Below are 20,579 nucleotides of genomic sequence, written 5' to 3' on the forward strand. Positions count from 1 at the left end.
TGTAGTAAAGGAAATATCCTCGTTTAAAACTAGACAGAATCATTCTCAGAAACTACTTTGTGATGTGTGTGTTCAACTCACAGAGTTTAACCTTTCTTTTCATAGAGCAGTTTGGAAACACTCTGTTGGTTAAGTTTGCAAGAGGATATTTGGACCACTTTGAGGCCTTCGTTGGAAACGGGATTTCTCAGTATACAGCTAGACAGATGAATTCCCAGTAAGTTCTTTGTGTTGTGGCTATTCAACTCACAGAGCTGAACCTTCCTTTAGACAGAGAAGTTTGCAAACACTCTTTTTGTGGAGTTTTCAAGTGGAGATTTCAAGCGATTTCAGGCCAAACTTAGAAAGGGAAATATCTTTGTATAAAAACTAGACAGAATCATTCTCAGAAACTACTCTGTGTTGTGTGCGTTCCACTCACAGAGTTTAACCTTTCTTTTCATAGAGCAGTTTGGAAACACTCTGTTTGTTAAGTCTGCAAGTGGATATTTAGACCTCTTTGACGCCTTCGTTGGAAACGGGATTTCTTCATATACAGCTAGACACATGAATGCTCAGTAACTTCTTTGTGTTGTGTGTATTCAACTCACAGAGTTGAACCTTTCTTTAGACAGAGCAGATTTGAAACACTCTTTTTGTGGATTTTACAAGTGGAGATTTCAAGCGATTTGAGGCCAATTGTAGTAAAGGAAATATCCTCGTTTAAAAACTAGACAGAATCATTCTCAGAAACTACTTTGTGATGTGTGCGTTCAACTCACAGAGTTTCACCTTTCTTTTCATAGAGCAGTTTGGAAACACTCTGTTTCTTAAGTTTGCAAGAGGATATTTGGACCACTTTGAGGCCTTCGTTGGAAACGGGATTTCTCAGTATAATGCTAGACAGATGAATTCCCAGTAAGTTCTTTGTGTTGTGTCTATTCAACTCACAGAGTTGAACCTTCCTTTAGACAGCGCAGTTTGCAAACACTCTTTTTGTGGAATTTGCAAGTGGAGATTTCAAGCGATTTCAGGCCAATCTTAGAAAGGGAAATATCTTTGTATAAAAACTAGACAGAATCTTTCTCAGAAACTACTTTGTGTTCTGTGCGTTCCACTCACAGAGTTTAACCTTTCTTTTCATAGAGCAGTTTGGAATCACTCTGTTTTTTAAGTCTGCAAGGGGATATTTAGACCTCTTTGACGCCTTCGTTGGAAACGGGATTTCTTCATATACAGCTAGACACATGAATTCTCAGTAACTTCTTTGTGTTGTGTGTATTCAACTCACAGAGTTGAACCTTTCTTTAGACAGAGCAGATTTGAAACACTCTTTTTGTGGATTTTACAAGTGGAGATTTCAAGCGATTTGAGGCCAATTGTAGTAAAGGAAATATCCTCGTTTAAAAACTAGACAGAATCATTCTCAGAAACTACTTTGTGATGTGTGCGTTCAACTCACAGAGTTTCACCTTTCTTTTCATAGAGCAGTTTGGAAACACTCTGTTTCTTAAGTTTGCAAGAGGATATTTGGACCACTTTGAGGCCTTCGTTGGAAACGGGATTTCTCAGTATAATGCTAGACAGATGAATTCCCAGTAAGTTCTTTGTGTTGTGTCTATTCAACTCACAGAGTTGAACCTTCCTTTAGACAGAGCAGTTTGGAAACACTCTTTTTGTGGAATTTGCAAGTGGAGATTTCAAGCGATTTCAGGCCAATCTTAGAAAGGGAAATATCTTTGTATAAAAACTAGACAGAATCTTTCTCAGAAACTACTTTGTGTTCTGTGCGTTCCACTCACAGAGTTTAACCTTTCTTTTCATAGAGCAGTTTGGAATCACTCTGTTTTTTAAGTCTGCAAGGGGATATTTAGACCTCTTTGACGCCTTCGTTGGAAACGGGATTTCTTCATATACAGCTAGACACATGAATTCTCAGTAACTTCTTTGTGTTGTGTGTATTCAACTCACAGAGTTGAACCTTTCTTTAGACAGAGCAGATTTGAAACACTCTTTTTGTGGATTTTACAAGTGGAGATTTCAAGCGATTTGAGGCCAATTGTAGTAAAGGAAATATCCTCGTTTAAAAACTAGACAGAATCATTCTCAGAAACTACTTTGTGATGTGTGCGTTCAACTCACAGAGTTTCACCTTTCTTTTCATAGAGCAGTTTGGAAACACTCTGTTGGTTAAGTTTGCAAGAGGATATTTGGACCACTTTGAGGCCTTCGTTGGAAACGGGATTTCTCAGTATAATGCTAGACAGATGAATTCCCAGTAAGTTCTTTGTGTTGTGTCTATTCAACTCACAGAGTTGAACCTTCCTTTAGACAGAGCAGTTTGCAAACACTCTTTTTGTGGAATTTGCAAGTGGAGATTTCAAGCGATTTCAGGCCAAACTTAGAAAGGGAAATATCTTTGTATAAAAACTAGACAGAATCATTCTCAGAAACTACTCTGTGTTGTGTGCGTTCCACTCACAGAGTTTAACCTTTCTTTTCATAGAGCAGTTTGGAAACACTCTCTTTGTTAAGTCTGCAAGGGGATATTTAGACCTCTTTGACGCCTTCGTTGGAAACGGGATTTCTTCATATACAGCTAGACACATGAATCCTCAGTAACTTCTTTGTGTTGTGTGTATTCAACTCACAGAGTTGAACCTTTCTTTAGACAGAGCAGATTTGAAACACTCTTTTTGTGGATTTTACAAGTGGAGATTTCAAGCGATTTGAGGCCAATTGTAGTAAAGGAAATATCCTCGTTTAAAAACTAGACAGAATCATTCTCAGAAACTACTTTGTGATGTGTGCGTTCAACTCACAGAGTTTCACCTTTCTTTTCATAGAGCAGTTTGGAAACACTCTGTTTCTTAAGTTTGCAAGAGGATATTTGGACCACTTTGAGGCCTTCGTTGGAAACGGGATTTCTCAGTATAATGCTAGACAGATGAATTCCCAGTAAGTTCTTTGTGTTGTGTCTATTCAACTCACAGAGTTGAACCTTCCTTTAGACAGCGCAGTTTGCAAACACTCTTTTTGTCGAATTTGCAAGTGGAGATTTCAAGCGATTTCAGGCCAATCTTAGAAAGGGAAATATCTTTGTATAAAAACTAGACAGAATCTTTCTCAGAAACTACTTTGTGTTCTGTGCGTTCCACTCACAGAGTTTAACCTTTCGTTTCATAGAGCAGTTTGGAATCACTCTGTTTTTTAAGTCTGCAAGGGGATATTTAGACCTCTTTGACGCCTTCATTATAAACGGGATTTCTTCATATACAGCTAGACACATGAATTCTCAGTAACTTCTTTGTGTTGTGTGTATTCAACTCACAGAGTTGAACCTTTCTTTAGACAGAGCAGATTTGAAACACTCTTTTTGTGGATTTTACAAGTGGAGATTTCAAGCGATTTGAGGCCAATTGTAGTAAAGGAAATATCCTCGTTTAAAACTAGACAGAATCATTCTCAGAAACTACTTTGTGATGTGTGTGTTCAAGTCACAGAGTTTCACCTTTCTTTTCATAGAGCAGTTTGGAAACACTCTGTTGGTTAAGCTTGCAAGAGGATATTTGGACCACTTTGAGGCCTTCGTTGGAAACGGGATTTCTCAGTATACAGCTAGACAGATGAATTCCCAGTAAGTTCTTTGTGTTGTGGCTATTCAACTCACAGAGCTGAACCTTCCTTTAGACAGAGCAGTTTGCAAACACTCTTTTTGTGGAATTTGCAAGTGGAGATTTCAAGCGATTTCAGGCCAAACTTAGAAAGGGAAATATCTTTGTATAAAAACTAGACAGAATCATTCTCAGAAACTACTCTGTGTTGTGTGCGTTCCACTCACAGAGTTTAACCTTTCTTTTCATAGAGCAGTTTGGAAACACTCTGTTTGTTAAGTCTGCAAGTGGATATTTAGACCTCTTTGACGCCTTCGTTGGAAACGGGATTTCTTCATATACAGCTAGACACATGAATGCTCAGTAACTTCCTTGTGTTGTGTGTATTCAACTCACAGAGTTGAACCTTTCTTTAGACAGAGCAGATTTGAAACACTCTTTTTGTGGATTTTACAAGTGGAGATTTCAAGCGATTTGAGGCCAATTGTAGTAAAGGAAATATCCTCGTTTAAAAACTAGACAGAATCATTCTCAGAAACTACTTTGTGATGTGTGCGTTCAACTCACAGAGTTTCACCTTTCTTTTCATAGAGCAGTTTGGAAACACTCTGTTTCTTAAGTTTGCAAGAGGATATTTGGACCACTTTGAGGCCTTCGTTGGAAACGGGATTTCTCAGTATAATGCTAGACAGATGAATTCCCAGTAAGTTCTTTGTGTTGTGTCTATTCAACTCACAGAGTTGAACCTTCCTTTAGACAGCGCAGTTTGCAAACACTCTTTTTGTGGAATTTGCAAGTGGAGATTTCAAGCGATTTCAGGCCAATCTTAGAAAGGGAAATATCTTTGTATAAAAACTAGACAGAATCTTTCTCAGAAACTACTTTGTGTTCTGTGCGTTCCACTCACAGACTTTAACCTTTCTTTTCATAGAGCAGTTTGGAATCACTCTGTTTTTTAAGTCTGCAAGGGGATATTTAGACCTCTTTGACGCCTTCGTTGGAAACGGGATTTCTTCATATACAGCTAGACACATGAATCCTCAGTAACTTCTTTGTGTTGTGTGTATTCAACTCACAGAGTTGAACCTTTCTTTAGACAGAGCAGATTTGAAACACTCTTTTTGTGGATTTTACAAGTGGAGATTTCAAGCGATTTGAGGCCAATTGTAGTAAAGGAAATATCCTCGTTTAAAAACTAGACAGAATCATTCTCAGAAACTACTTTGTGATGTGTGCGTTCAACTCACAGAGTTTCACCTTTCTTTTCATAGAGCAGTTTGGAAACACTCTGTTTCTTAAGTTTGCAAGAGGATATTTGGACCACTTTGAGGCCTTCGTTGGAAACGGGATTTCTCAGTATACAGCTAGACAGATGAATTCCCAGTAAGTTCTTTGTGTTGTGTCTATTCAACTCACAGAGCTGAACCTTCCTTTAGACAGAGCAGTTTGCAAACACTCTTTTTGTGGAATTTGCAAGTGGAGATTTCAAGCGATTTCAGGCCAAACTTAGAAAGGGAAATATCTTTGTATAAAAACTAGACAGAATCTTTCTCAGAAACTACTCTGTGTTGTGTGTGTTCCACTCACAGAGTTTAACCTTTCTTTTCATAGAGCAGTTTGGAAACACTCTGTTTGTTAAGTCTGCAAGGGGATATTTAGACCTCTTTGACGCCTTCGTTGGAAATGGGATTTCTTCATATACAGCTAGACACATGAATCCTCAGTAACTTCTTTGTGTTGTGTGTATTCAACTCACAGAGTTGAACCTTTCTTTAGACAGAGCAGATTTGAAACACTCTTTTTGTGGATTTTACAAGTGGAGATTTCAAGCGATTTGAGGCCAATTGTAGTAAAGGAAATATCCTCGTTTAAAAACTAGACAGAATCATTCTCAGAAACTACTTTGTGATGTGTGCGTTCAACTCACAGAGTTTCACCTTTCTTTTCATAGAGCAGTTTGGAAACACTCTGTTTCTTAAGTTTGCAAGAGGATATTTGGACCACTTTGAGGCCTTCGTTGGAAACGGGATTTCTCAGTATAATGCTAGACAGATGAATTCCCAGTAAGTTCTTTGTGTTGTGTCTATTCAACTCACAGAGTTGAACCTTCCTTTCGACAGCGCAGTTTGCAAACACTCTTTTTGTGGAATTTGCAAGTGGATATTTCAAGCGATTTCAGGCCAATCTTAGAAAGGGAAATATCTTTGTATAAAAACTAGACAGAATGTTTCTCAGAAACTACTTTGTGTTCTGTGCGTTCCACTCACAGACTTTAACCTTTCTTTTCATAGAGCAGTTTGGAATCACTCTGTTTTTTAAGTCTGCAAGGGGATATTTAGACCTCTTTGACGCCTTCGTTATAAACGGGATTTCTTCATATACAGCTAGACACATGAATTCTCAGTAACTTCTTTGTGTTGTGTGTATTCAACTCACAGAGTTGAACCTTTCTTTAGACAGAGCAGATTTGAAACACTCTTTTTGTGGATTTTACAAGTGGAGATTTCAAGCGATTTGAGGCCAATTGTAGTAAAGGAAATATCCTCGTTTAAAAACTAGACAGAATCATTCTCAGAAACTACTTTGTGATGTGTGCGTTCAACTCACAGAGTTTCACCTTTCTTTTCATAGAGCAGTTTGGAAACACTCTGTTGGTTAACTTTGCAAGAGGATATTTGGACCACTTTGAGGCCTTCGTTGGAAACGGGATTTCTCAGTATACAGCTAGATAGATGAATTCCCAGTAAGTTCTTTGTGTTGTGTCTATTCAACTCACAGAGTTGAACCTTCCTTTAGACAGAGCAGTTTGCAAACACTCTTTTTGTGGAATTTGCAAGTGGAGATTTCAAGCGATTTCAGGCCAAACTTAGAAAGGGAAATATCTTTGTATAAAAACTAGACAGAATCATTCTCAGAAACTACTCTGTGTTGTGTGCGTTCCACTCACAGAGTTTAACCTTTCTTTTCATAGAGCAGCTGGAAACACTCTCTTTGTTAAGTCTGCAAGGGGATATTTAGACCTCTTTGACGCCTTCGTTGGAAACGGGATTTCTTCATATACAGCTAGACACATGAATTCTCAGTAACTTCTTTGTGTTGTGTGTATTCAACTCACAGAGTTGAACCTTTCTTTAGACAGAGCAGATTTGAAACACTCTTTTTGTGGATTTTACAAGTGGAGATTTCAAGCGATTTGAGGCCAATTGTAGTAAAGGAAATATCCTCGTTTAAAAACTAGACAGAATCATTCTCAGAAACTACTTTGTGATGTGTGCGTTCAACTCACAGAGTTTCACCTTTCTTTTCATAGAGCAGTTTGGAAACACTCTGTTTCTTAAGTTTGCAAGAGGATATTTGGACCACTTTGAGGCCTTCGTTGGAAACGGGATTTCTCAGTATAATGCTAGACAGATGAATTCCCAGTAAGTTCTTTGTGTTGTGTCTATTCAACTCACAGAGTTGAACCTTCCTTTAGACAGCGCAGTTTGCAAACACTCTTTTTGTGGAATTTGCAAGTGGAGATTTCAAGCGATTTCAGGCCAATCTTAGAAAGGGAAATATCTTTGTATAAAAACTAGACAGAATCTTTCTCAGAAACTACTTTGTGTTCTGTGCGTTCCACTCACAGAGTTTAACCTTTCTTTTCATAGAGCAGTTTGGAATCACTCTGTTTTTTAAGTCTGCAAGGGGATATTTAGACCTCTTTGACGCCTTCGTTTGAAACGGGATTTCTTCATATACAGCTAGACACATGAATGCTCAGTAACTTCTTTGTGTTGTGTGTATTCAACTCACAGAGTTGAACCTTTCTTTAGACAGAGCAGATTTGAAACACTCTTTTTGTGGATTTTACAAGTGGAGATTTCAAGCGATTTGAGGCCAATTGTAGTAAAGGAAATATCCTCGTTTAAAAACTAGACAGAATCATTCTCAGAAACTACTTTGTGATGTGTGCGTTCAACTCACAGAGTTTCACCTTTCTTTTCATAGAGCAGTTTGGAAACACTCTGTTTGTTAAGTTTGCAAGAGGATATTTGGACCACTTTGAGGCCTTCGTTGGAAACGGGATTTCTCAGTATAATGCTAGACAGATGAATTCCCAGTAAGTTCTTTGTGTTGTGTCTATTCAACTCACAGAGTTGAACCTTCCTTTAGACAGCGCAGTTTGCAAACACTCTTTTTGTGGAATTTGCAAGTGGAGATTTCAAGCGATTTCAGGCCAATCTTAGAAAGGGAAATATCTTTGTATAAAAACTAGACAGAATCTTTCTCAGAAACTACTTTGTGTTCTGTGCGTTCCACTCACAGACTTTAACCTTTCTTTTCATAGAGCAGTTTGGAATCACTCTGTTTTTTAAGTCTGCAAGGGGATATTTAGACCTCTTTGACGCCTTCATTATAAACGGGATTTCTTCATATACAGCTAGACACATGAATTCTCAGTAACTTCTTTGTGTTGTGTGTATTCAACTCACAGAGTTGAACCTTTCTTTAGACAGAGCAGATTTGAAACACTCTTTTTGTGGATTTTACAAGTGGAGATTTCAAGCGATTTGAGGCCAATTGTAGTAAAGGAAATATCCTCGTTTAAAAACTAGACAGAATCATTCTCAGAAACTACTTTGTGATGTGTGTGTTCAACTCACAGAGTTTCACCTTTCTTTTCATAGAGCAGTTTGGAAACACTCTGTTGGTTAAGTTTGCAAGAGGATATTTGGACCACTTTGAGGCCTTCGTTGGAAACGGGATTTCTCAGTATAATGCTAGACAGATGAATTCCCAGTAAGTTCTTTGTGTTGTGTCTATTCAACTCACAGAGTTGAACCTTCCTTTAGACAGAGCAGTTTGCAAACACTCTTTTTGTGGAATTTGCAAGTGGAGATTTCAAGCGATTTCAGGCCAAACTTAGAAAGGGAAATATCTTTGTATAAAAACTAGACAGAATCATTCTCAGAAACTACTCTGTGTTGTGTGCGTTCCACTCACAGAGTTTAACCTTTCTTTTCATAGAGCAGTTTGGAAACACTCTCTTTGTTAAGTCTGCAAGGGGATATTTAGACCTCTTTGACGCCTTCGTTGGAAACGGGATTTCTTCATATACAGCTAGACACATGAATCCTCAGTAACTTCTTTGTGTTGTGTGTATTCAACTCTCAGAGTTGAACCTTTCTTTACACAGAGCAGATTTGAAACACTCTTTTTGTGGATTTTACATGTGGAGATTTCAAGCGATTTGAGGCCAATTGTAGTAAAGGAAATATCCTCGTTTAAAAACTAGACAGAATCATTCTCAGAAACTACTTTGTGATGTGTGCGTTCAACTCACAGAGTTTCACCTTTCTTTTCATAGAGCAGTTTGGAAACACTCTGTTTCTTAAGTTTGCAAGAGGATATTTGGACCACTTTGAGGCCTTCGTTGGAAACGGGATTTCTCTGTATAATGCTAGACAGATGAATTCCCAGTAAGTTCTTTGTGTTGTGTCTATTCAACTCACAGAGTTGAACCTTCCTTTAGACAGCGCAGTTTGCAAACACTCTTTTTGTGGAATTTGCAAGTGGAGATTTCAAGCGATTTCAGGCCAAACTTAGAAAGGGATATATCTTTGTATAAAAACTAGACAGAATCATTCTCAGAAACTACTCTGTGTTGTGTGTGTTCCACTCACGGAGTTTAACCTTTCTTTTCATAGAGCAGTTTGGAAACACTCTGTTTGTTAAGTCTGCAAGTGGATATTTAGACCTCTTTGACCCCTTCGTTTGAAACGGGATTTCTTCATATACAGCTAGACACATGAATGCTCAGTAACTTCTTTGTGTTGTGTGTATTCAACTCACAGAGTTGAACCTTTCTTTAGACAGAGCAGATTTGAAACACTCTTTTTGTGGATTTTACAAGTGGAGATTTCAAGCGATTTGAGGCCAATTGTAGTAAAGGAAATATCCTCGTTTAAAAACTAGACAGAATCATTCTCAGAAACTACTTTGTGATGTGTGCGTTCAACTCACAGAGTTTCACCTTTCTTTTCATAGAGCAGTTTGGAAACACTCTGTTTCTTAAGTTTGCAAGAGGATATTTGGACCACTTTGAGGCCTTCGTTGGAAACGGGATTTCTCAGTATAATGCTAGACAGATGAATTCCCAGTAAGTTCTTTGTGTTGTGTCTATTCAACTCACAGAGCTGAACCTTCCTTTAGACAGCGCAGTTTGCAAACACTCTTTTTGTGGAATTTGCAAGTGGAGATTTCAAGCGATTTCAGGCCAATCTTAGAAAGGGAAATATCTTTGTATAAAAACTAGACAGAATCTTTCTCAGAAACTACTTTGTGTTCTGTGCGTTCCACTCACAGAGTTTAACCTTTCTTTTCATAGAGCAGTTTGGAATCACTCTGTTTTTTAAGTCTGCAAGGGGATATTTAGACCTCTTTGACGCCTTCGTTGGAAACGGGATTTCTTCATATACAGCTAGACGCATGAATTCTCAGTAACTTCTTTGTGTTGTGTGTATTCAACTCACAGAGTTGAACGTTTCTTTAGACAGAGCAGATTTGAAACACTCTTTTTGTGGATTTTACAAGTGGAGATTTCAAGCGGTTTGAGGCCAATTGTAGTAAAGGAAATATCCTCGTTTAAAAACTAGACAGAATCATTCTCAGAAACTACTTTGTGATGTGTGCGTTCAACTCACAGAGTTTCACCTTTCTTTTCATAGAGCAGTTTGGAAACACTCTGTTGGTTAAGTTTGCAAGAGGATATTTGGACCACTTTGAGGCCTTCGTTGGAAACGGGATTTCTCAGTATAATGCTAGACAGATGAATTCCCAGTAAGTTCTTTGTGTTGTGTCTATTCAACTCACAGAGTTGAACCTTCCTTTAGACAGCGCAGTTTGCAAACACTCTTTTTGTGGAATTTGCAAGTGGAGATTTCAAGCGATTTCAGGCCAATCTTAGAAAGGGAAATATCTTTGTATAAAAACTAGACAGAATCTTTCTCAGAAACTACTTTGTGTTCTGTGCGTTCCACTCACAGAGTTTAACCTTTCTTTTCATAGAGCAGTTTGGAATCACTCTGTTTTTTAAGTCTGCAAGGGGATATTTAGACCTCTTTGACGCCTTCATTATAAACGGGATTTCTTCATATACAGCTAGACACATGAATTCTCAGTAACTTCTTTGTGTTGTGTGTATTCAACTCACAGAGTTGAACCTTTCTTTAGACAGAGCAGATTTGAAACACTCTTTTTGTGGATTTTACAAGTGGAGATTTCAAGCGATTTGAGGCCAATTGTAGTAAAGGAAATATCCTCGTTTAAAAACTAGACAGAATCATTCTCAGAAACTACTTTGTGATGTGTGTGTTCAACTCACAGAGTTTCACCTTTCTTTTCATAGAGCAGTTTGGAAACACTCTGTTTCTTAAGTTTGCAAGAGGATATTTGGACCACTTTGAGGCCTTCGTTGGAAACGGGATTTCTCAGTATAATGCTAGACAGATGAATTCCCAGTAAGTTCTTTGTGTTGTGTCTATTCAACTCACAGAGTTGAACCTTCCTTTAGACAGCGCAGTTTGCAAACACTCTTTTTGTGGAATTTGCAAGTGGAGATTTCAAGCGATTTCAGGCCAATCTTAGAAAGGGAAATATCTTTGTATAAAAACTAGACAGAATCTTTCTCAGAAACTACTTTGTGTTCTGTGCGTTCCACTCACAGAGTTTAACCTTTCGTTTCATAGAGCAGTTTGGAATCACTCTGTTTTTTAAGTCTGCAAGGGGATATTTAGACCTCTTTGACGCCTTCATTATAAACGGGATTTCTTCATATACAGCTAGACACATGAATTCTCAGTAACTTCTTTGTGTTGTGTGTATTCAACTCACAGAGTTGAACCTTTCTTTAGACAGAGCAGATTTGAAACACTCTTTTTGTGGATTTTACAAGTGGAGATTTCAAGCGATTTGAGGCCAATTGTAGTAAAGGAAATATCCTCGTTTAAAAACTAGACAGAATCATTCTCAGAAACTACTTTGTGATGTGTGTGTTCAACTCACAGAGTTTCACCTTTCTTTTCATAGAGCAGTTTGGAAACACTCTGTTTCTTAAGTTTGCAAGAGGATATTTGGACCACTTTGAGGCCTTCGTTGGAAACGGGATTTCTCAGTATAATGCTAGACAGATGAATTCCCAGTAAGTTCTTTGTGTTGTGTCTATTCAACTCACAGAGTTGAACCTTCCTTTAGACAGCGCAGTTTGCAAACACTCTTTTTGTGGAATTTGCAAGTGGAGATTTCAAGCGATTTCAGGCCAATCTTAGAAAGGGAAATATCTTTGTATAAAAACTAGACAGAATCTTTCTCAGAAACTACTTTGTGTTCTGTGCGTTCCACTCACAGAGTTTAACCTTTCGTTTCATAGAGCAGTTTGGAATCACTCTGTTTTTTAAGTCTGCAAGGGGATATTTAGACCTCTTTGACGCCTTCATTATAAACGGGATTTCTTCATATACAGCTAGACACATGAATTCTCAGTAACTTCTTTGTGTTGTGTGTATTCAACTCACAGAGTTGAACCTTTCTTTAGACAGAGCAGATTTGAAACACTCTTTTTGTGGATTTTACAAGTGGAGATTTCAAGCGATTTGAGGCCAATTGTAGTAAAGGAAATATCCTCGTTTAAAACTAGACAGAATCATTCTCAGAAACTACTTTGTGATGTGTGTGTTCAACTCACAGAGTTTAACCTTTCTTTTCATAGAGCAGTTTGGAAACACTCTGTTGGTTAAGTTTGCAAGAGGATATTTGGACCACTTTGAGGCCTTCGTTGGAAACGGGATTTCTCAGTATACAGCTAGACAGATGAATTCCCAGTAAGTTCTTTGTGTTGTGGCTATTCAACTCACAGAGCTGAACCTTCCTTTAGACAGAGAAGTTTGCAAACACTCTTTTTGTGGAGTTTTCAAGTGGAGATTTCAAGCGATTTCAGGCCAAACTTAGAAAGGGAAATATCTTTGTATAAAAACTAGACAGAATCATTCTCAGAAACTACTCTGTGTTGTGTGCGTTCCACTCACAGAGTTTAACCTTTCTTTTCATAGAGCAGTTTGGAAACACTCTGTTTGTTAAGTCTGCAAGTGGATATTTAGACCTCTTTGACGCCTTCGTTGGAAACGGGATTTCTTCATATACAGCTAGACACATGAATGCTCAGTAACTTCTTTGTGTTGTGTGTATTCAACTCACAGAGTTGAACCTTTCTTTAGACAGAGCAGATTTGAAACACTCTTTTTGTGGATTTTACAAGTGGAGATTTCAAGCGATTTGAGGCCAATTGTAGTAAAGGAAATATCCTCGTTTAAAAACTAGACAGAATCATTCTCAGAAACTACTTTGTGATGTGTGCGTTCAACTCACAGAGTTTCACCTTTCTTTTCATAGAGCAGTTTGGAAACACTCTGTTTCTTAAGTTTGCAAGAGGATATTTGGACCACTTTGAGGCCTTCGTTGGAAACGGGATTTCTCAGTATAATGCTAGACAGATGAATTCCCAGTAAGTTCTTTGTGTTGTGTCTATTCAACTCACAGAGTTGAACCTTCCTTTAGACAGCGCAGTTTGCAAACACTCTTTTTGTGGAATTTGCAAGTGGAGATTTCAAGCGATTTCAGGCCAATCTTAGAAAGGGAAATATCTTTGTATAAAAACTAGACAGAATCTTTCTCAGAAACTACTTTGTGTTCTGTGCGTTCCACTCACAGAGTTTAACCTTTCTTTTCATAGAGCAGTTTGGAATCACTCTGTTTTTTAAGTCTGCAAGGGGATATTTAGACCTCTTTGACGCCTTCGTTGGAAACGGGATTTCTTCATATACAGCTAGACACATGAATTCTCAGTAACTTCTTTGTGTTGTGTGTATTCAACTCACAGAGTTGAACCTTTCTTTAGACAGAGCAGATTTGAAACACTCTTTTTGTGGATTTTACAAGTGGAGATTTCAAGCGATTTGAGGCCAATTGTAGTAAAGGAAATATCCTCGTTTAAAAACTAGACAGAATCATTCTCAGAAACTACTTTGTGATGTGTGCGTTCAACTCACAGAGTTTCACCTTTCTTTTCATAGAGCAGTTTGGAAACACTCTGTTTCTTAAGTTTGCAAGAGGATATTTGGACCACTTTGAGGCCTTCGTTGGAAACGGGATTTCTCAGTATAATGCTAGACAGATGAATTCCCAGTAAGTTCTTTGTGTTGTGTCTATTCAACTCACAGAGCTGAACCTTCCTTTAGACAGCGCAGTTTGCAAACACTCTTTTTGTGGAATTTGCAAGTGGAGATTTCAAGCGATTTCAGGCCAATCTTAGAAAGGGAAATATCTTTGTATAAAAACTAGACAGAATCTTTCTCAGAAACTACTTTGTGTTCTGTGCGTTCCACTCACAGAGTTTAACCTTTCTTTTCATAGAGCAGTTTGGAATCACTCTGTTTTTTAAGTCTGCAAGGGGATATTTAGACCTCTTTGACGCCTTCGTTGGAAACGGGATTTCTTCATATACAGCTAGACGCATGAATTCTCAGTAACTTCTTTGTGTTGTGTGTATTCAACTCACAGAGTTGAACGTTTCTTTAGACAGAGCAGATTTGAAACACTCTTTTTGTGGATTTTACAAGTGGAGATTTCAAGCGGTTTGAGGCCAATTGTAGTAAAGGAAATATCCTCGTTTAAAAACTAGACAGAATCATTCTCAGAAACTACTTTGTGATGTGTGCGTTCAACTCACAGAGTTTCACCTTTCTTTTCATAGAGCAGTTTGGAAACACTCTGTTGGTTAAGTTTGCAAGAGGATATTTGGACCACTTTGAGGCCTTCGTTGGAAACGGGATTTCTCAGTATAATGCTAGACAGATGAATTCCCAGTAAGTTCTTTGTGTTGTGTCTATTCAACTCACAGAGCTGAACCTTCCTTTAGACAGCGCAGTTTGCAAACACTCTTTTTGTGGAATTTGCAAGTGGAGATTTCAAGCGATTTCAGGCCAATCTTAGAAAGGGAAATATCTTTGTATAAAAACTAGACAGAATCTTTCTCAGAAACTACTTTGTGTTCTGTGCGTTCCACTAACAGAGTTTAACCTTTCTTTTCATAGAGCAGTTTGGAATCACTCTGTTTTTTAAGTCTGCAAGGGGATATTTAGACCTCTTTGACGCCTTCATTATAAACGGGATTTCTTCATATACAGCTAGACACATGAATTCTCAGTAACTTCTTTGTGTTGTGTGTATTCAACTCACAGAGTTGAACCTTTCTTTAGACAGAGCAGATTTGAAACACTCTTTTTGTGGATTTTACAAGTGGAGATTTCAAGCGATTTGAGGCCAATTGTAGTAAAGGAAATATCCTCGTTTAAAAACTAGACAGAATCATTCTCAGAAACTACTTTGTGATGTGTGTGTTCAACTCACAGAGTTTCACCTTTCTTTTCATAGAGCAGTTTGGAAACACTCTGTTTCTTAAGTTTGCAAGAGGATATTTGGACCACTTTGAGGCCTTCGTTGGAAACGGGATTTCTCAGTATAATGCTAGACAGATGAATTCCCAGTAAGTTCTTTGTGTTGTGTCTATTCAACTCACAGAGTTGAACCTTCCTTTAGACAGCGCAGTTTGCAAACACTCTTTTTGTGGAATTTGCAAGTGGAGATTTCAAGCGATTTCAGGCCAATCTTAGAAAGGGAAATATCTTTGTATAAAAACTAGACAGAATCTTTCTCAGAAACTACTTTGTGTTCTGTGCGTTCCACTCACAGAGTTTAACCTTTCGTTTCATAGAGCAGTTTGGAATCACTCTGTTTTTTAAGTCTGCAAGGGGATATTTAGACCTCTTTGACGCCTTCATTATAAACGGGATTTCTTCATATACAGCTAGACACATGAATTCTCAGTAACTTCTTTGTGTTGTGTGTATTCAACTCACAGAGTTGAACCTTTCTTTAGACAGAGCAGATTTGAAACACTCTTTTTGTGGATTTTACAAGTGGAGATTTCAAGCGATTTGAGGCCAATTGTAGTAAAGGAAATATCCTCGTTTAAAAACTAGACAGAATCATTCTCAGAAACTACTTTGTGATGTGTGTGTTCAACTCACAGAGTTTCACCTTTCTTTTCATAGAGCAGTTTGGAAACACTCTGTTTCTTAAGTTTGCAAGAGGATATTTGGACCACTTTGAGGCCTTCGTTGGAAACGGGATTTCTCAGTATAATGCTAGACAGATGAATTCCCAGTAAGTTCTTTGTGTTGTGTCTATTCAACTCACAGAGTTGAACCTTCCTTTAGACAGCGCAGTTTGCAAACACTCTTTTTGTGGAATTTGCAAGTGGAGATTTCAAGCGATTTCAGGCCAATCTTAGAAAGGGAAATATCTTTGTATAAAAACTAGACAGAATCTTTCTCAGAAACTACTTTGTGTTCTGTGCGTTCCACTCACAGAGTTTAACCTTTCGTTTCATAGAGCAGTTTGGAATCACTCTGTTTTTTAAGTCTGCAAGGGGATATTTAGACCTCTTTGACGCCTTCATTATAAACGGGATTTCTTCATATACAGCTAGACACATGAATTCTCAGTAACTTCTTTGTGTTGTGTGTATTCAACTCACAGAGTTGAACCTTTCTTTAGACAGAGCAGATTTGAAACACTCTTTTTGTGGATTTTACAAGTGGAGATTTCAAGCGATTTGAGGCCAATTGTAGTAAAGGAAATATCCTCGTTTAAAACTAGACAGAATCATTCTCAGAAACTACTTTGTGATGTGTGTGTTCAACTCACAGAGTTTAACCTTTCTTTTCATAGAGCAGTTTGGAAACACTCTGTTGGTTAAGTTTGCAAGAGGATATTTGGACCACTTTGAGGCCTTCGTTGGAAACGGGATTTCTCAGTATACAGCTAGACAGATGAATTCCCAGTAAGTTCTTTGTGTTGTGGCTATTCAACTCACAGAGCTGAACCTTCCTTTAGACAGAGAAGTTTGCAAACACTCTTTTTGTGGAGTTTTCAAGTGGAGATTTCAAGCGATTTCAGGCCAAACTTAGAAAGGGAAATATCTTTGTATAAAAACTAGACAGAATCATTCTCAGAAACTACTCTGTGTTGTGTGCGTTCCACTCACAGAGTTTAACCTTTCTTTTCATAGAGCAGTTTGGAAACACTCTGTTTGTTAAGTCTGCAAGTGGATATTTAGACCTCTTTGACGCCTTCGTTGGAAACGGGATTTCTTCATATACAGCTAGACACATGAATGCTCAGTAACTTCTTTGTGTTGTGTGTATTCAACTCACAGAGTTGAACCTTTCTTTAGACAGAGCAGATTTGAAACACTCTTTTTGTGGATTTTACAAGTGGAGATTTCAAGCGATTTGAGGCCAATTGTAGTAAAGGAAATATCCTCGTTTAAAAACTAGACAGAATCATTCTCAGAAACTACTTTGTGATGTGTGCGTTCAACTCACAGAGTTTCACCTTTCTTTTCATAGAGCAGTTTGGAAACACTCTGTTTCTTAAGTTTGCAAGAGGATATTTGGACCACTTTGAGGCCTTCGTTGGAAACGGGATTTCTCAGTATAATGCTAGACAGATGAATTCCCAGTAAGTTCTTTGTGTTGTGTCTATTCAACTCACAGAGTTGAACCTTCCTTTAGACAGCGCAGTTTGCAAACACTCTTTTTGTGGAATTTGCAAGTGGAGATTTCAAGCGATTTCAGGCCAATCTTAGAAAGGGAAATATCTTTGTATAAAAACTAGACAGAATCTTTCTCAGAAACTACTTTGTGTTCTGTGCGTTCCACTCACAGAGTTTAACCTTTCTTTTCATAGAGCAGTTTGGAATCACTCTGTTTTTTAAGTCTGCAAGGGGATATTTAGACCTCTTTGACGCCTTCGTTGGAAACGGGATTTCTTCATATACAGCTAGACACATGAATTCTCAGTAACTTCTTTGTGTTGTGTGTATTCAACTCACAGAGTTGAACCTTTCTTTAGACAGAGCAGATTTGAAACACTCTTTTTGTGGATTTTACAAGTGGAGATTTCAAGCGATTTGAGGCCAATTGTAGTAAAGGAAATATCCTCGTTTAAAAACTAGACAGAATCATTCTCAGAAACTACTTTGTGATGTGTGCGTTCAACTCACAGAGTTTCACCTTTCTTTTCATAGAGCAGTTTGGAAACACTCTGTTTCTTAAGTTTGCAAGAGGATATTTGGACCACTTTGAGGCCTTCGTTGGAAACGGGATTTCTCAGTATAATGCTAGACAGATGAATTCCCAGTAAGTTCTTTGTGTTGTGTCTATTCAACTCACAGAGTTGAACCTTCCTTTAGACAGAGCAGTTTGGAAACACTCTTTTTGTGGAATTTGCAAGTGGAGATTTCAAGCGATTTCAGGCCAATCTTAGAAAGGGAAATATCTTTGTATAAAAACTAGACAGAATCTTTCTCAGAAACTACTTTGTGTTCTGTGCGTTCCACTCACAGAGTTTAACCTTTCTTTTCATAGAGCAGTTTGGAATCACTCTGTTTTTTAAGTCTGCAAGGGGATATTTAGACCTCTTTGACGCCTTCGTTGGAAACGGGATTTCTTCATATACAGCTAGACACATGAATTCTCAGTAACTTCTTTGTGTTGTGTGTATTCAACTCACAGAGTTGAACCTTTCTTTAGACAGAGCAGATTTGAAACACTCTTTTTGTGGATTTTACAAGTGGAGATTTCAAGCGATTTGAGGCCAATTGTAGTAAAGGAAATATCCTCGTTTAAAAACTAGACAGAATCATTCTCAGAAACTACTTTGTGATGTGTGCGTTCAACTCACAGAGTTTCACCTTTCTTTTCATAGAGCAGTTTGGAAACACTCTGTTGGTTAAGTTTGCAAGAGGATATTTGGACCACTTTGAGGCCTTCGTTGGAAACGGGATTTCTCAGTATAATGCTAGACAGATGAATTCCCAGTAAGTTCTTTGTGTTGTGTCTATTCAACTCACAGAGTTGAACCTTCCTTTAGACAGAGCAGTTTGCAAACACTCTTTTTGTGGAATTTGCAAGTGGAGATTTCAAGCGATTTCAGGCCAAACTTAGAAAGGGAAATATCTTTGTATAAAAACTAGACAGAATCATTCTCAGAAACTACTCTGTGTTGTGTGCGTTCCACTCACAGAGTTTAACCTTTCTTTTCATAGAGCAGTTTGGAAACACTCTCTTTGTTAAGTCTGCAAGGGGATATTTAGACCTCTTTGACGCCTTCGTTGGAAACGGGATTTCTTCATATACAGCTAGACACATGAATCCTCAGTAACTTCTTTGTGTTGTGTGTATTCAACTCACAGAGTTGAACCTTTCTTTAGACAGAGCAGATTTGAAACACTCTTTTTGTGGATTTTACAAGTGGAGATTTCAAGCGATTTGAGGCCAATTGTAGTAAAGGAAATATCCTCGTTTAAAAACTAGACAGAATCATTCTCAGAAACTACTTTGTGATGTGTGCGTTCAACTCACAGAGTTTCACCTTTCTTTTCATAGAGCAGTTTGGAAACACTCTGTTTCTTAAGTTTGCAAGAGGATATTTGGACCACTTTGAGGCCTTCGTTGGAAACGGGATTTCTCTGTATAATGCTAGACAGATGAATTCCCAGTAAGTTCTTTGTGTTGTGTCTATTCAACTCACAGAGTTGAACCTTCCTTTAGACAGAGCAGTTTGCAAACACTCTTTTTGTGGAATTTGCAAGTGGAGATTTCAAGCGATTTCAGGCCAAACTTAGAAAGGGATATATCTTTGTATAAAAACTAGACAGAATCATTCTCAGAAACTACTCTGTGTTGTGTGCGTTCCACTCACAGAGTTTAACCTTTCTTTTCATAGAGCAGTTTGGAAACACTCTGTTTGTTAAGTCTGTAAGTGGATATTTAGACCTCTTTGACCCCTTCGTTTGAAACGGGATTTCTTCATATACAGCTAGACACATGAATGCTCAGTAACTTCTTTGTGTTGTGTGTATTCAACTCACAGAGTTGAACCTTTCTTTAGACAGAGCAGATTTGAAACACTCTTTTTGTGGATTTTACAAGTGGAGATTTCAAGCGATTTGAGGCCAATTGTAGTAAAGGAAATATCCTCGTTTAAAAACTAGACAGAATCATTCTCAGAAACTACTTTGTGATGTGTGCGTTCAACTCACAGAGTTTCACCTTTCTTTTCATAGAGCAGTTTGGAAACACTCTGTTTCTTAAGTTTGCAAGAGGATATTTGGACCACTTTGAGGCCTTCGTTGGAAACGGGATTTCTCAGTATAATGCTAGACAGATGAATTCCCAGTAAGTTCTTTGTGTTGTGTCTATTCAACTCACAGAGCTGAACCTTCCTTTAGACAGCGCAGTTTGCAAACACTCTTTTTGTGGAATTTGCAAGTGGAGATTTCAAGCGATTTCAGGCCAATCTTAGAAAGGGAAATATCTTTGTATAAAAACTAGACAGAATCTTTCTCAGAAACTACTTTGTGTTCTGTGCATTCCACTCACAGAGTTTAACCTTTCTTTTCATAGAGCAGTTTGGAATCACTCTGTTTTTTAAGTCTGCAAGGGGATATTTAGACCTCTTTGACGCCTTCGTTGGAAACGGGATTTCTTCATATACAGCTAGACACATGAATTCTCAGTAACTTCTTTGTGTTGTGTGTATTCAACTCACAGAGTTGAACCTTTTTTAGACAGAGCAGATTTGAAACACTCTTTTTGTGGATTTTACAAGTGGAGATTTCAAGCGATTTGAGGCCAATTGTAGTAAAGGAAATATCCTCGTTTAAAAACTAGACAGAATCATTCTCAGAAACTACTTTGTGATGTGTGCGTTCAACTCACAGAGTTTCACCTTTCTTTTCATAGAGCAGTTTGGAAACACTCTGTTTCTTAAGTTTGCAAGAGGATATTTGGACCACTTTGAGGCCTTCGTTGGAAACGGGAT

This window comes from Pan troglodytes, chromosome 21 (assembly GCF_028858775.2).
Source record: "Pan troglodytes isolate AG18354 chromosome 21, NHGRI_mPanTro3-v2.0_pri, whole genome shotgun sequence".
Classification (NCBI taxonomy): domain Eukaryota; kingdom Metazoa; phylum Chordata; class Mammalia; order Primates; family Hominidae; genus Pan; species Pan troglodytes.